We start from the raw sequence: 17,474 nt of genomic DNA on the forward strand, positions 1-17,474 counted from the left end.
TATGTTTAAAACCAGCTTTCCTGGGTTTAAACCCTGGCCCTGCCTGACCAGGCCCTTTATACTTCTGGAAGTTATTTAACCTTTTTGCATCTTGTTCCTCCTTAAAGAGGCACAATTGTGTACTTAACTCATTCTTTTTCTTTTCTTTGAGGATTCAGTGAGCATATAATTCAATGAATATACAATTTTTTTGAATAGTCTCTGGCACAAAGAGAGTGCTGTATAAGTGTCAGGTATCATTATTATTACCAATTATTTTCACCTATTAGATATCCTTATAATTCTCACAATGACCCTGTGAAAAAAACAGTTTGCTAGATAAGGAACATACATTTCAAAAAATTTCAGGAACTTGTCTAAAGGCCATACAACTAGCAAGGAACAGGGTCGAAGATTCAAACCTGGGTCCTTCTCATACCCATTCTACCTTGCTGCAATATTTCCGTTTATTTTAAAAACCATCACATCAGTATGAATCATTAATTCCTAATTAGTATTCTCTATTACTTAATTACTAAGCGCATAAAGGTAATTCACAAGTTCCTTCGTTGAGTTCTAACAACTGTCTGCACATCTTTTCACTTTGTTTGTTTGTTTAAGTAGATATGCGAGTGCAGTTCAGGCCAGGCCTCGGAAGTCCCTGTAAACATGATCCCCAGTCCAACTTGGTCTCCCCAGAGATGATACATCCAGGAGACATGCCAGCCATTGTGATCCCCCACGACCTCCAGCACACATCACAAAGTTTTGGCCTGGTGAAAAATTCCTTCAGAATGCAGATATCAATCTCCTGCTTCTGGTGACATTCTACACAGAGGTTTTAGAAGCGAATATACATCTTATCTCCACTGAAATTATTTTATCACCTGAATCCACTGATTCAAAAAAATTGATTGTGCGCCAATTAAAATGCCTGGTTCTTAGACAGTTTTCTGTGTTGGCTTTTCTCTTACGTGCTTTTTCCTCCTCTCTCCCATAACCTAATCTTGATTCCTACAAGGCCCAGGACAGATATCCTCCTCCAACCCCTACCACTTTGAAAGAACAGAGGGGGAGAATCCGTACAAAGAGCATAGAGAGAGGAGAGATTTGAAGGTGAGATGTGGGAGAAATAAAGAGTTGATTTCCATCAACTGGGCAAGTTAGAGAACTTTAAGAGTTAGTCTCACTTTCTTTGACTTTCCAAGATTTCCATAGCCTTTGTCCAGTAATGCCCAGATAAGGATTTTACGAATATAATGATCCCAACCATAACCAGTTTTAGAAGATGTCCCTTACTCAAGTCCTCCTTTATATCAGCAAAATGCCCATGTAATATCACCAAAAAGGAAAAAGTGGCTTAGAGGAAACCCGCTCTGCCCTGAACTCTCCAGTAGACTGTCACTGAAGTACCACATCAATGAAACATACACAATGTAGACAGCTCATCAGGCTTTTAATCATCCGTTTTTTTTTTTTTTTTTTTTTGCAGTTAGGATTTTAAAATTCTACTCAGAGAATTTAACATATGAGAGGCATAAGATCAAATGAAAGTAAATCTTATAGGGAGAGGTGCCCGGGTGCTCAGATGGTTGAGCGTCTGCCTTCAGGACAGGTCATGATCACCAGGTCCTGGGATCAAGCCCTGCATCGGGCTCCCTGCTCAGCAAGGAGTCTGCTTCTCCCTCTCCCTCTGCTTCTCCCCTGCCCCTGCTTGTGCACTTTCTCTCTCTCTCTCTCTCTCAAATGAATAAAATCTTAAGAAAAAAAAAAAAAGAAAGAAAATCTTATACATAAAACAGAATTAGAGATAAAGAAACAAGACTTTGACATTCAGGCCTAAGAGAAACGAATAGGGGAGCTCTGTAGATTCAGTCAACATCCAACATGCTGAGCCTGTTACCTCCTTGATTTTTCTCTGTTTAGGATAGGTGCCTGGAACAGAAAAGAGAAAAACAGGAGCTCCACAGGCTATAGGCAAAGCAGTTTGGTCTATAGGCAGACATTATTCAAATTTCTTAATAGTAGTCCTACAAACAGGGATACTTACTCTCCATAAAAAAGAAAGAAAATGATGAGCCTGGTGGTGGGTCTTAAGGAGGGCACCTATAGCATGGAGCACTGGGCGTGGTGAATAAACAATGACTCTTGGAACGCTGAAAAAATAAAATGAAATTTAAAAAAAAAAGAAAAAGAAAAAATATGTAGTAAGATGGGGTTTTGTGCTAGAGGCAAACCCTGCATTCAGCTACAATGCATCTCCGAAAGTCTCAGAGGAAAGAACAGTTGAGAAAAAGGAATTTTCTCTGTTCTCTGTTCCCCCTGAGAGCAGCAGCATTCAAATAATCCCCATTCACCATAGAAGTTCTCTTCATTTGTGAGGCAAAATTTTGATTCACTCATTCATCAGTTCAACAATATTGTTTAGGGAACACTTAGAGAAGCAAAAAGAGAAAGGGGAAGTCGATGGGGTATTTCCTACCAACTTTTAGAGAGGGGAAAACAAAGCAAAATAGGCCTTAGGGCCTTGAAATCGCAAGACTGTGTCTGTTAAGTTTGTGAGACTGAGACCCAGGTAAGAAGAGCTGATGTCACCAGTCAGCAAATCTGAGCAGGTTTCAGTATTCTCTGGAGGGAACCACTCCCAGGTAGGATCTGCTTATTAGCTTGTGAGTCCACAGAGGAAAAAAGGAGGGGGGAGCTCCTGATGTGATCTGGAGAATGGAATAAAGAGGTCACATATTTCCATATCAAGGCTCCGTTATCGTGCACCTCTGGAGCCATGATGATAGGACTCAGGAATTAAGAGCTAACAACACCTATTCCAAATGCCTACTATGTTTCAGAGGCCAGAAAAGAGAGATGGTTCCTGCTTGTGAGGGATTTGTGACAAGATGAATAATAACAAACCTCGGCAATGTTGAAAGTTTACAAATATGATGTATTTGAGGTGCTGTGGAGTGTATTTCTCCAGGGCACTCACATTGCACTCCTCCAAGAGGGTCAGTTCCAGTAGAGTCTACATAAATCAAGTACCCTTGACTTGTAATATGCACAACTTGAGCTACTGTATATGGTTGTCTTACTGATCTTTTTCCAGCTTCCATATCATCACCCACAAGAATCGAATGGGACTCCCAGAATTCCACATGCTCCAGGTAAGTCTATTCAACCCTGGCCTCCACTCCTTCATCTTAGAGAGTGAAGAGGGTACCTCAGAACTCTGTGTGTTCCTGCCAACACCCTCAACCTCTTTCCCTCCACAACATTCACTGCTTTGCTACCAGGGTCTGTCTTGAGACAACCTTATCTAATTTCATCCTATCTTTTTCCCTATTCATGTTTAACACAATGAGAAGACCAAGATCCCCAGTATATCCTCACTCTAAGCCCCCCATGGCTCTTACCCTCCTTTTTCTGACCCTATTTCTAACCCATTCCCAAGTTCTGAACCTCTTCAACCGTGCCCTTTGGAACTTGCTATCAATCATCAGCAGAGCCCTTCTATTCTCAACTTTGTTAACATTTCCTTCACCTTCCTGCTCTAACTGAAATCCTGCCCTCCTCTAAGGACACTTCTTCCCTCAAGCCCTTTCAGCTGGTGCTGGTTTTCTTTCTAACATCCTTCATACACATGACGTAAGTGAATTCCTTCTCATTATGGCTTCTAGATCATTCTCTCTCCCTCCTCTCTGTGCACTTCTAGCTTAAAATCTCATCTCATTAGATTTTTCTATTCACCACCCTTCCATGTTGCAGTCTTCTGCTGCTCCCCACCACCATTTAGCTGCTGGCCCTGCCAAGCTATCCAACATTACTTCTGTCATAATTCTTAGTTTCACTATCTCATGTATGATCAACCCACGTATGATTGACCTTCTTTGGACATGGACCTTCTTTCCTCCAAGCACCCCGTTTTCCATTTTACCTTAGTCACCCTCTCCATGATTAGAGCTTAGATTTTGTCATTAGCAAGAACCATAACCTTTCTATTATCTCAATTTCAACTACTGAAACTCTTTAGCCATTATCTTCTACCCCCTCCTGCTCTCTCTAGTACCTGACTCTAAAAGTGCTTTGGCTGTCATTAGGACTTGGAACCCAATGATACTATCACTTTCTCACTGTCTTTTCCCCTGCCTCACGTCCCTTAAACTTTCTTTTTTTTTTTTTTAAGATTTTATTTATTTATTTGACAGAGAGAGATCACAAGTAGACAGAGAGACAGGCAGAGAGAGAGAGAAGCAGGCTCCCTGCTGAGCAGAGAGCCCGATGCGGGGCTTGATCCCAGGACCCTGAGATCATGACCTGAGCCGAAGGCAGAGGCTTAACCCACTGAGCCACCCAGGCGCCCTCCCTTCAACTTTCTAGCCCAGTTTAGATCCCCCGAGTATATCATTACTTGCTAGCACATATCTGTCTTCCTTCGTCATACCTGCATGTCAAGACCCCACCCCCTGGATAACCCTACCCTCCTCCCATTCTGTGCTCACACACCAGCAACTGCATGTGGCTGGAGAAAAACACACAGCCACACTAAGTATCCTCACTTTACTAAATTTAATAACATAAACCTCAAATGTTCCTTCTGTGCTGCCCAGGAAGCCCATTATGTTTCTTTTCAGTTATTCTCCTCTCCTAGATGACTACTTCATCCTTTCTCCTCACACGTCCAATACCATCATTCTTAGCTTCATATTCAGCTGATAACTTGTCTCCTATTTCACTAAGAATATTAGAAGCAAGCAGAAGAGAATTGCTACAACTCCCACTACCACACTATTCACTTTTCTCATCAGCGCCCACGTACTCTGCCTTATCCCTTTAATATAATCTTGGCAAAACCTGTGCATAGGCCCCATCCCTCTGCCTACTGAGAGACATTCTTGAGTAATTCTTCCCCCTTTCCTACATCAAATTTACCCTCTCCGTTTGTTCATTATCAACATACAAACATGCTGTTATTCCTCTCATCTAATAAAAGAAAAAGTGAGGGGCACCTATGTGGCTTAGTTGTTAAACATCTGCCTTCAGCTCAGGTTATGACCCCAGGAACCTGAGCCCCCCATCAGCCTCCCTGCTCAACGGGAAGGCTGCTTCTCCTTTTTTCCACTCTCCCTGCTTGTGTGCCCTCTCTCTCTGTATCTCTCTCTGTCAAATAAATAAATAAATAAAATCTTAAAAAAAAAAAAAGAAAGAAAAAGTGAAAATATATAATGCTCTTGGTTAACACATGTTTCTCTGCTGCTCCCCTCTGAAGCAAAGTATCCTCTGTGCTTCCTCTCCAGTGAATGTTCTTAGCCCTCCAAAGCTACCATGTTCCCTCTCTCAAATGATCTGTTCTTAGTCCTCCTCTGATTGACTTGTGTGCAGCTTTTGACACAAGTGATCACTCCTTCCTCCCTGAAAGATTTCCTTCATTTGGTTTCCAGGTCATAACACATTCCTAGTTTCCCTTCTATTTTACTATCCTTTCCTTCTCATTTTCCTTTGCTAGTTTCTCTTCATCTGCCTGATCTACACATGTTGGGAGGGGGGTCCCCAGGGTTCAGTCCCTAGAACTCTACTCTTTTACATCTATGACTGATCTCTTATAAGCCCATCTAATCTTAAAATTTGAAATACTATCTATACGTTAACAATTCTCAATTGTATGTTTCAAGCCTGGACTTCTCTCTTAAACTCCAATTTCATATCCAACCTTCAACTTAACATGGCTCCTCAATTGTCTGAAATGGGCATCTCTAACTTAACACATCCCAAACCAAATTCCAGACTTCCTGATCAGAATAAATGGTGACTCCATTCTCCCAGTTGCTCCAGGCAAAAGCCTTAGTCATCATTAACTTCTCTATTTCCCCCAAACACCCCTCATCTAATCTGTTAGCAAATCCTACCTGCTCTGCCTTCAAAAATATGTGCATAACCCACTCTCTTCTCACCAATTCCACTACTACCATCTTGGACAAGTCATCATCTTTTCTTACCTGGATCATTGTAACAACCTCCCAACTGGTCGCACTCCTCTCACTGTTGTCTCTCTTGGGTGCTCTCTCAAAAGTGGCCGTAAATATACTTTTAAAATATAAGTCAGGTCATTTGCCTCTTTTGTTGAAAACTTTCTAATAGTTTTCCATCTCTTCTCATAGTATGACCAAAAGTCAAAACCCTTACAGTGGCCTTCAAACACCATGCATTCCAGCCTCCTGTTATCTTTCTGATGTGATCTCTTAACACTCCCCCCATACTCCTCATATTCTCTCCATTCCAACCAGTAGCCTCCTTGCTGTTCCTCAAATCCACCAGGCTTTGCCTACCCCAAGGCCTGGCTTCCTTACCTCCTACAAATCCTTGTTAAAATTTAGCCTCTCAGTAAGGCTTTCTTTGGACAGCCCACGTAGAATCACAACCCTCCTTCCCTCCCCATTCCACTCTCCTTTTTCCAATCTGCCTTCCCTGCTTTATTTTTCTCTATATAACTCTTCACCATCTGATTTACTACATATTTACTTTATATTGAAATAGAATATACACACAGAAAAGTGCATGCAAGTGTCCACCTCAAATAATTTCCACAAACTGAATACAACCAAGTAACCAGCATCCAGACCAAGAAACAGAATATTACCAACCCCTCCAGATACTCCCTGTGCTCTCTCCTAGCCATAATTCCCTCTCACACTCCAAGGGTATGCATTATTCTATTTTTTTTAAGATTTTATTTATTTATTTGACAGACAGAGATCACAAGTACGCAGAGAGACAGGCAGAGAGAGAGGAGGAAGCAGGCTCCCCACTGAGCAGAGAGCCCGATGAGGGGCTCAATCCCAGAACCCTGGGATCATGACCTGAGCTGAAGGCAGAGGCTTAACCAACTGAGCCACCCGGTGCCTGCATTATTTTAACTTCTAACAGCCCAGACTGATTCTGCCTGTTTTTGTATTTTCACATAAGCGGACTCCTACAGTAGCATACCCCATATTTTAATGATCTATTTATTTACTGCCTATTTCACCTCACTACCAACAGGTAAGGTCCATGAGGGAAGGGATTTGTTTTGTTTATTGCTGTTTACCCAATGCCTAAAAATGTATGAGGCACAGAGTTGCAGTCTGGCAAATATTTGATGAATGAATGAAATACTGAACAGATGGAAATGAGACTAGGAGATTTAAAAGCCAAATCCTGAAGGATGACTTGAAGTCCATGAGGCAGTCCAGAAAAGAAAGCAGCCTAAGCATAGACAGAGTCTGCAGTGACTTGGCAGAATGAAAAACGAAACACAATCTAAAAACCATGAAAAGTCAGTCAGCTGAAAGCAATGTCAATAGCCATGTGTTGAAAACCAGCAAGTTATGAGGGTGGAAAAATAGGCAGATGCTAGATCTCAAAGGGCTTCATACAAATAAGTCCATGAATGGAATTAGAAAGGAAGAAAAGTAAAATCTAGGGGCCTTCTAGGCATTTCCAGTATACTAGGCATTTTTAGGCATTGACATTTAGGGGAACACAAAACAGTGGTTTCTTTGAAGTCAGCTTATTAATAACCCTTTGTAGTGTCTCAGGAAAGAGTCTATGTCCGCCCCCCACTGTAATGGTTAAAGACCTCTATTTCTGGAAATAGTAGGAAAGGCTTAATAGTCTGAGGAATAAGTAACCCCCACTTTTTTCCCATTTAAGGGAACGGACAACTCAAAATAGGACATTTGTATCCCTGAGTCTATCTAATCATCCTTGTTTTACTGGAATGGAGCAAGGAGCCAGCAGTTCTGCTCTCCTAACCAGCTGTCCATGACTTTGAGGAGATGGCACCCCATCTGGTGGTGGGAAGGATAGGCCAGTGATACTTTGAGTGTCTTCACCATCCCTGGGGGCTGATGCCCTACATCAGGGCTTCTTGAACCTGAGAGTAGGTCAGAATCACCTGGAAGCCTCATTAAAACACAAATTTCTAGCTAGGCCTACCCCCAGAGTTTTTGATTCAGTGGATCTTGGAGGGGGGCCTGAAAATCTGCATTTCCAACAAGCTCCCAGGTGGTGCCAAAGTTGCTGGTGTGGGGCGTGGCTTGAGAATCATCACCCTACTCAATGCTCTCCTCCTGAACCAGGTGAGGAGGCCCTCTGCTCGTTCCTGCTGCACCCAATTTCTCTCCATCATAATTCCCTTCTCCTGCAGTGGGCACTCATTTAATCTGTGTCTTCCCCACTAACCTGCCCACAGCCCAAAGGGCAGGAGCTACTTCAGTCTTGTTTATCTTTGTGGTGCAGTGCCAATGTCTGGCACCAACTTAGCATTCTACTAATATTTGTTGGATTAATAGATGGCTCCAATTGGCTTCCCGAAGACACAGAACTATGGGAGAGGAAGGGGCCTTCAAGAAACTTGGTTCCAACTCCCTCTCTTCTATAGATAAGCCCAGAAAGCATGAACGAATGGTAGTTCTTTAGTTTCTTCTTTCTGTTCTTGCAGTGAGGTTTGAATGTTCCAACCCCACCATGCCTGAGCTTCAGCTTTCCCATCTCTTAGATGCAGGTTTACCAGATAAAATAAAGGACACTGTTAAATTTGAATTTTAGATCAATAACAAATAATATTTTGACCTATGTAGCAATATTTGTTGTTTATCTAAAATTCACATATAACAGGGCATCCTCTATTTTTATTTACTAAATCTGATAAACCTATTTATATGTGGGTAATAATGTGACTTAATCTCATTTGGTTCCCACAATGATTAAATAAGCAAATATATGTAAAATCCTAGAACAGCAACCAAAATCAAGTAAAAGCTCTATTTAAGTATTCACTATTATGTTTATTGTACCCATAGAAAACACACACACACACCCCACACACAAACTGGCTAGAGATTCAATGCCTTTTTTTTGTTAACCTACTCCAGTTTTGAAAAAATTTTTAATGATATTTTAAAATCTTGATATTTTACTTTATGACTATGCCATTTTATTATCTCTTCCATAAATATCATGAACAGTCAGTATCTATTTTAAAAAGGTCTTTTAATAAAATATAAAGGCTTAAATAAAATAAATAAAATAAATAAATAAAATGAAATAAATAAAATAAAATTGATAATAGTAATAAATATAATATATACTATAATAATATGTATTTATAATATATAATATAATATATAATATAATATAACATATAATAATTAATAAATAAATAATAAAATAAAATAAATAAAATATAAAGGCCTAAATAAAATAATCTCCTAATCTTTTCATCTTAGGGTAAGCTTCTAATTATTTGATCTTTTACTATATGAATCTGTTTCTCTTCTCTGAGGGCTAATTCCTCCACATTATATTTTTTCTTTAGTTAGGAAAGTACAAATTTATTATTATAAACTCATAGGAAGGAAAATTATTCTTTCTTCTTCCATTATTGTCTGAATTTTCCATAATCAGTACATATGTAAAATAAAGTAAACATATGTGTTTTTTTTAGGGTTTCCATTTTTTTGTTTTTGTCTTTTTATACTCAGACAATTAAACCCGACCAGCTTATCTAAACAGATTTTCATGATTTTTACTTTAAATTTTGCCCATTACTAGTGATTTTATGACTCTGGAGCAAAGTATAAAGGACACAACCTATAACCCTACCCTCTTAAAAATATTCTTAATATGTTGAAGTAATAAAAATAAAAACAAGAATATTTTTATTGACAATAACACTTAACATTTATTGTTATTGTACTATGTCCAGGAACTATACTAAGAAGTTTAACTTTATTAAATCTTTTAATCCTCATAAGAAACGCCAGGAAAAAGACAATTATTATCAATCCTCAATCTTTTCTTCTCTGGTTGTTCGGTATTTGCTCCACTGAACATTTCACTAAGGCGGTGAAAGATCTGCAAGCCACTAAATGAGATAAACATTTTCTGACTTTATCTAACCTGTCAATACATGTTGCATTCTCTCTCTCCATACCTATATCCCTCTGCCTTATTTTCCCTTCATTCCTCTCTTTCTCTTCCTCTTTTTTTTTTCTCTTCTCTTTCTTCCTTCCTTGCAGTACAACAGAAGCAAAATTATATTAAAGTTGCTTTACTTCTCTACTATGTCCCATAGCGGTCTTTTTTCTCTCCAAGTTCACTTAAACTCATGGCCTCCACATTTTACTTCACATTTCAAAAAAATATATACCTTTAAATAAATGGTAAGGTATCACATGTCCATGGGTCAAAATCTTAATATTGTTAAATGACAATGCTATTCAAATTAACCTACAGATTCATTGCTATCCCTATCAAAATCTCACCTTGCTTTTGATTAGAAGTTGACATGTTGATCATAAAATTCATATGGAAAGACAAGGGCTACAGAATAGACAGAACAACTTTGAAAACAAAGAACAAAGTTATGAACAAACAAAGAAAAAAAGAGACCAAAAAAACCACAAAAAAACAAAAAAAACCCACCCCCCCCCACTCAAATACAGAGAACAAACTGGTGGTTGCCAGAGGGGAGGTAGGTTGGGGGATGGGTAAAAAAAAGAAAAGAACAAATTGGAGAATTCACACTTCACATTTTCAAAGCTTATTAGAATGTGATGAAATCCGAACTCAATAACAGAATGAAATTTAGGAAATAAAATGTATATGGAAATTAAACAGAACAATCCTAAGTTACCAATAGGTCAAAGAACAAATCTCAAGGAAATTAGAAAATACTCTGGGAAGAGTAAAAATGAAAGCATAATATACCAAAAATGTACGGGATGCAGCTAAATCAGTGCTCAGAGGTATTTATTACTGTAAATGCCCATATTTAAAAAGAAGAAAGGGGCATCTTGGTGGCTCAGTTGGTTAAGCATCTGACTCTTGACTTCAGCCCAGCTTGTGATCTCATGGTCATGGGACTGAGTCTAGCATCCAGGCCCACACTCAGCGGGGAGTCTACCTGAGATTCTCTCTCTCCTTTCCCTCTCTCTTCTGTCCCTCTCTCTGATCAAGTTCTCGCTCTCTCTCTCTCAAATAAATAAATCTTTTAAAAATATAAAAATAAAAAAGAGGAAAGATCTTAAATCAATAACCTAACCTTCAACCTTAAGTTACTAGGAAAAGAAAAGAAAACTAAACTAAACCCAAAGCAAGCAGAGGGAAGAAAATAATAAACACTAGAGTGAAATAAATGAAATAGAGCACAGGAAAGCTTTGGGAAATTAAACCCCAAATTTGAAGAATTAAAGAACACCAATCCTTCACAAACTCTCTTCCACTCAACACAGAAGATAAAGGAATGCATTTCAACTTATTCTATAAGGCCAGTATTATCCTGATACCAAAACCAGACAAAGACATCACAAGAAAAGAGGCCAATATCTTTTATAAATATAGATGCAAAAATCTTTAACAAAATGCCTGCAAACAGAATCCAATAATATAGAAAAACGATTATATGCCATGATTAAATGTGATATCTTACAAGAATAAAAGGCTAGTTCAATATGCAAAAATCAGTGTAATATACCATCTCAACAGAATAAAGGACAAAGATAACACAATCATCTGAATAAATGCAAGAAATGCATTTGGCAAAATCCTAAAATTCTTTCATGATGAAAACACTCAGCAAAACTGGTAATAAAAGGCAACATTCTCAACTTGGTAAGAGGCCATCAACAACAACAACAAAAAAATCCACAGCTGCCACCACATTTAATAATTAAAGAATGAAAGCTTTGTCACTGAGATCAGGAACAAACCAAAAATTTTTATTCTTACTTCTGTTCAACACTGTGTTCTAGTCAGGCCACTTAGACAAGAAAATTAAATATAAGTAATCAATATTGGAAATGAAAAAAACTATATTCATAGATAACATGATTTGCATACAGAAAGTAGTAAAGAATCCATAAAAAATACTATTACAACTAATAAATAAATAAATTCAACAAGGTTGCAAGAATCAAAATCAACAAACAAAAATCAATTGTATTTCTTCATGCTAGCAAAGAACATTCCAAAAATAAAATTAAGAAAGCAACTGCTCAAAAGGACATCATCAAGAAGTAAAAAGATGACCCACCGAAGCAGAGGAAGTATTTGCAAATCATACATTGGATAAGGGACTGGTATCCAAAAGATATAAAGAAGTCTTACAACTTAATAATAAAAAAATAACTCATTCTTTTCATGGGCAAAGGACTTGAATAAGTATTTTTTCAAAGAAGATATACAAATCACCAATAAGCACGTGGAAAGATGCTCAACGTCATTAGCCATCAGGGAAGCACAAATCAAAACCACAATGAGATATTACCTATATCCATTAGAATAACTAAAATTTAAAAAAAAAATAATGAATGCTGACAAGAATGTTGAGAAATTGGAACCTTCATTGGCGGAGTGTAAATGAGCAACTACTTTGGAAAACAGCCCAGCAATTCTACAAAAGGTTAAAAATAGTTACCATATGATCTAGCAATTCCACTCCTAGGTATAAACCAAGACAAATGAAAACACATAATCACACAAAAATTTATACACCAACGTTCACAGCAGCATCATGTATTACAGCCAATAGATAGAAACAGCCCAAATTTCCATCACCTGATTAATGGATAAATGGAATATGGTATAGCCATACAATGGAATATTATTCAGCAATAAAAATAAATGAACTGCCAGTACATGCTACGACACGATGAACCTTGAAAACACCATGCTGAATGAAAGACGTCAGTTACCTCTTATTGTATCATTCCATTTACATGAAAGGTCCAAATAGGCAAATCTATATCATCAGAAAATATGTTAGTGTTTGCCTATGACTAGGGACAGGATGATGATAGGAATGGAGAGTGACTGATGATGGATATGGGGTTTCTTTTTAGGGTAATGAAAATGTTCTAAAATTAGATAATGGTGATGGATGAACAACTGTGAATATACTAAAACAATGAGTTGTACATTTAAATGGGTAAATTATATGGCATGTGAATTACATTTCATAAAGATGTTTAAGAAGATTTTTAAAGTACAGCTTTTTTGGACTATAAAGATAATGTATATTCATTATAGAATGTTGTATAAGTCAAACAAATACAAAGAAGAAAATAAAAATTGTCTATAATCCTATCATGCAAAAATAAGTAATTTTACTACTACTGCTACTAATTATTATTATTATTATTATTACTATACTTCTTTTCTTTGTGGTGAAATATACCCTGCTTTCACTCACTTACTTGGGTATTTGTGGATGATTCTGAAGGGCTGGTTGTTCATATTTGTCTCTGTTAGCAGCAGACATATTTCTCATTTAACTTGACAAGGTATTTCAGGACAGATAGCACCGTGCAGAAGCCATTCATCTGTTCCTCCAGGACTTCCACGGTACTGTGGTTACTCATGTCCCTCTTTGCCAGGTCAGGCCAGGTCACACTGGGCATGAGGAACCAGCCCTTAGAGATGCACCTTGCCACGTTGCCATCATCAATCCTATCAAACTGCACCTGGGCATTTCAAAATCTGGCAGGATAAAGTAACAAAACAATTAGTTCCTTTTTAATTTCCACCTGGGGAGGATCAAGCAAGCAGAAATCTTGCCCTGATTTTTAAATTAATCCTTCTAGAGGCAACAGATTGAGGTTCGCCGTAGTTAAATTTTTGATTGAGGCATTGAGTGAAAATCACAATACACATCTGCTCAGTCCTGCAGGTCTCATCTAGCACCGCTGTATTTACTTGTGGAATCATTCCCTCTTCAGAGCTTCATTGCAGACTCTCAGCTGACCTCAGACACCCTGCTGAAAATCACAGATGGTAACAAATGGTTCTCACTGCCACCTTCTCATCTCTTCCAGCTCTTTCTCCGGAAGGATTCTGCTACTCACCTCCCTCTACCCACAGATCTCTGGCAGGGAGAAGACCACTCTCCGTGTAATCCTGAGAAGGGTGAGCATCCTTGGGCACTATGGAAATCCACTGGTCCAACCACATTTTAACAGTGAGAAAATGAAGCCTCGAAAAGCTAAACGAGTTGTCAGAGTCAACCAGAATTAGAACTTGGGCCTCCTCATTCCCAGCATACAGCTATTTTCACTAAACCACATTTCATCTCTCAAGGTTTTCATAGAAAATTACATTATGTATGTAACATTTTAGGTTTTCAGTGTTACAATGGTTTGGTGTGTCTGGGATAAGGCCAATGCGTTGGGGGTTGGATTTTGTTGTTGTTGTTTGTGTTTTGGTATATATATTTTGTTTGCTTGTTTGAATGAACGGGTAATACAGACAGGTGCCGACAAAACAACTTTGGTTCAGAGCAGTATTCTCAGCAAAGATGAACAGACAGGGCAAATAGCCGAATCTTACGATGGAAATGAGAAGAGCCCATAACAACTTGAGAAGAGGAAAAACTGAGAACACCAGAAGAGGAAACTTAAAATTTGTCCCTATAAACAGAAACAGAGCTTGAAACCAAGTTCATCCAATGAATTCCCTTACATTAGCTTAACTGTACTGTCACCTCTTTCATTTGGTGCAATGGCTGAGCACTTACAGAACAGCTTCATCCATGAAATTCACATTTCTCAGTAAAAGTGCTAGAGTCCCCTCAGAAATTTCAGCCCAAGCCACAGCGTCTCTTCCCTCATACAAGGAGCTCTGATCCTCTAGTTCCTCGTTATTATCCTCTACATTCTAATATTATTATCCTCAAGTCGCTGGTTATTATGAAACTGGTAAACCAACTTTGGGGAAACTTAAAAAAAAAATCATAGTACCTGAGAAAGTGGTAATAGACTTTTATCTTGTTCTACCTCATATTCCTCTTTGAAGTTTTCTCCTTCCCAAGAAAACTCGAGATTTGCTATGCCCTCCCCAAAGGAGAAATGGCAGGAGAGGATAACATCCATGGAAGGGTGGACCCGTGACTCTTCTATACACACTGAGAATCTCAAAGAAGAGAGGAAGTTAGTGAAGTGTTTATAAAGGCCATTGAAGTCTATCAGGTAGACTTTAATAACAGGTAAAACAAATCATTCTAGCTATTTCAAACAGGAAGAAATTTAGTACAGAAAATTAGACGTTTACAGAATCACTGGAAAGCTGGAGGAACAAACCCAAAGTAAGGCACAGAAGGTGAGACTAGCAGTGTGTGTGTCCTGTTCTGCCTCACATTTTCCTGGGCTCAGGGCAGCATTTCACAGCTGGTCTGCCAGGGCAGCTGCTGTCTCTGCCATACCAGGCAGCTGGCAAATCAGGAAGTCATCACTGCAAATAGGGACTCCAGAGCCAAACTGCCTCTGCTAGATTCACATTGGCAAGAGAAAGAGCATGCATGCTGGGTGCACCATCACCATTCCCCCCACTTTAATCACTTGGCAGTTGAATGCCCGAGCAAATGTATCTGACTGGCAGAGTTTAAGCCATCTCCAGAACCCAAACTGTAAAGCAATCTTGGAAATGTAGTTTTTTACTGTCTAGTCTCAGCAAGCCAGGAAGGCAAATCAGAAAGGCAGAAACAGATTTTTAGTAAGTCAGTCTATTCTACTTGCCACAAATACCTACTGGTCTGGGCAGAGTATTCATGAGTAGGAGCTGAGGGCTTTGAGGAACACAGCCAAACACTCAGTATTATTCATGGACTCATGACATGGAATACATTCCTGGTATGTTGGCGCTAGAGGAATGCTCAGAGATCATCTGATTCAATCTTTTCGAAACCGTTTTTTCTAAAGCCCTCGCCAGAATTTGTCACTGACAGACAGGGAAAGAACAAATCAGTGAGACCTCCACCCCTTCACCAATACAATCAGAACCACCCCTCTCTAATTTACTTTATAAATTGGGCTTCTGAGGATAGTGTCTGATAAAATGAGGTAATATGAAATATAAGAAAAAACAGGTGAAGTACAAAGGGAAAATCCAAATGGTGAAAGTTCATAGGCAAGGAAGTTTCACCCACCCAGCAAAAAAACAGCCAGAGAGATAGGCAGTAGGGTACATTCCAAATGAAAAACAGAAGCAATCGGCTCCTTCATCAGTAGCAATCATGTGGCTCTTGGTGGGGCTGGGCATGGACAGTTTCCAGAGTGCAGAGACCATATCTTAACCATCCTGTTTCACCAGTGCCCAGCACAGGACTTGACAAAGTTAAAAAAAAAAAAATACCCAGTATGATTTTATATGCCAATGTGACTGAGTCATAGGTCAAACATTTGGTCAAACATTATTTTGGGCATGTCTTTGAAGGTATTTTTGGATGAGATCAATATTTGAGCTGATAAACTGAGCTGATGGCCCTCTCTAAGGTGGGTGGCCCTCAACCAATCAGTCAACAGCCTGAATGAAGCAAAAAGGTTGGCCCTCCCTTGAGTAATAGGGAACTGCGGTCTGGCTTTTTAAGCTGGACTTCAAACTGAAACACAGATAGACTCTTTTTGGGTCTTAAGCCTTCAGACTTGGCCTGGAACTATATCATCTCAGCTTGTCCACTGCAGAGATCCTGGGACTTCTCACCTCCATAATCACATGATCTCTTCATATAGATTTTGTTCTGTTGCTCTGAGAATTCTGACTAATACATCAAATGACATTTATTAAGTGTTTACAATGCATCAGACATATTCTAAGAGATTTTCCTGAATTTAATTCATGTAATCTGTACACTAACATGGAGATAGTTTCTCTTATTATCCCCAATTTACACTGAAAAAACCAAGGCACAGTGGGGTGAAGTAAGTTGCTTAGGGACACACAGCTAGTAAGTGGTAGAGCTATGATTCAAGCCCAGGCAGTCTGGCCCCACAGGCCTCCATCTGAACTGTGTTATTCCATCTAACAGTGGACGACCGACCTAAACTTGATGAAAGAATCAACATCTAATTAAATAAATGAATGAATATCTTTTTCAATATTCCTTTGGCTATTCGAGGTCTTTTCTGGTTCCACATAAATTTTAGGATTATTTGTTCCATTTCTTTAAAAAAGATGGATGGTACTTTGATAGGAATTGCATTAAATGTGTAGATTGCTTTAGGTAGCATAGACATTTTCACAATATTTATTCTTCCAATCCAGGAGCATGGAACATTTTTCCATTTCTTTGTGTCTTCCTCAATTTTTTTCATGAGTACTTTATAGTTTTCTGAGTATAGATTCTTTGTCTCTTTGGTTAGGTTTATTCCTAGGTATCTTATGGTTTTGGGTGCAACTGTAGAAAGGATTGACTCTTTAATTTCTCTTTCTTCTGTCTTCTTGTTGGTGTAGAAAAATGCAACTGATTTCTGTGCATTCATTTTTATATCCTGATACTTCACTGAATTCCTGTACAAGTTCTAGAGGTTTTGGAGTGGAGTTTTTTGGGTTTTCCACATATAGTATCATATCATCTGTGAAGAGTGATTATTTAACTTCTTCTTTGCCAATTTGGATGCCTTTAATTTCCTTTTGTTGTCTGATTGCTGAGGCTAGAACTTCTAGTACTATGTTGAATAGCAGTGGTGATAATG

At 38.7% G+C, this 17,474-nt stretch overlaps 1 long non-coding RNA gene across 5 annotated transcripts in view; it reads right to left on the reverse strand.

The window, feature by feature from the left end:
- Positions 1–1,253: 1,253 nt before the first annotated feature.
- LOC132012193 (uncharacterized) overlaps positions 1,254–17,474 on the reverse strand; it is a 28,087-nt gene continuing 11,866 nt past the window's right edge. For all 5 annotated transcript variants that reach the window (XR_009402553.1, XR_009402552.1, XR_009402551.1 and 2 more), the window contains 3 exons: positions 13,206–13,488; positions 2,030–2,135; positions 1,254–1,914 (listed from right to left, as the gene is read on the reverse strand). This is a non-coding gene — a long non-coding RNA (uncharacterized LOC132012193). The remainder of the gene's footprint in view (positions 1,915–2,029; positions 2,136–13,205; positions 13,489–17,474) is intronic.

This window comes from Mustela nigripes, chromosome 2, assembly GCF_022355385.1.
Source record: "Mustela nigripes isolate SB6536 chromosome 2, MUSNIG.SB6536, whole genome shotgun sequence".
In the NCBI taxonomy this organism is placed as follows: domain Eukaryota; kingdom Metazoa; phylum Chordata; class Mammalia; order Carnivora; family Mustelidae; genus Mustela; species Mustela nigripes.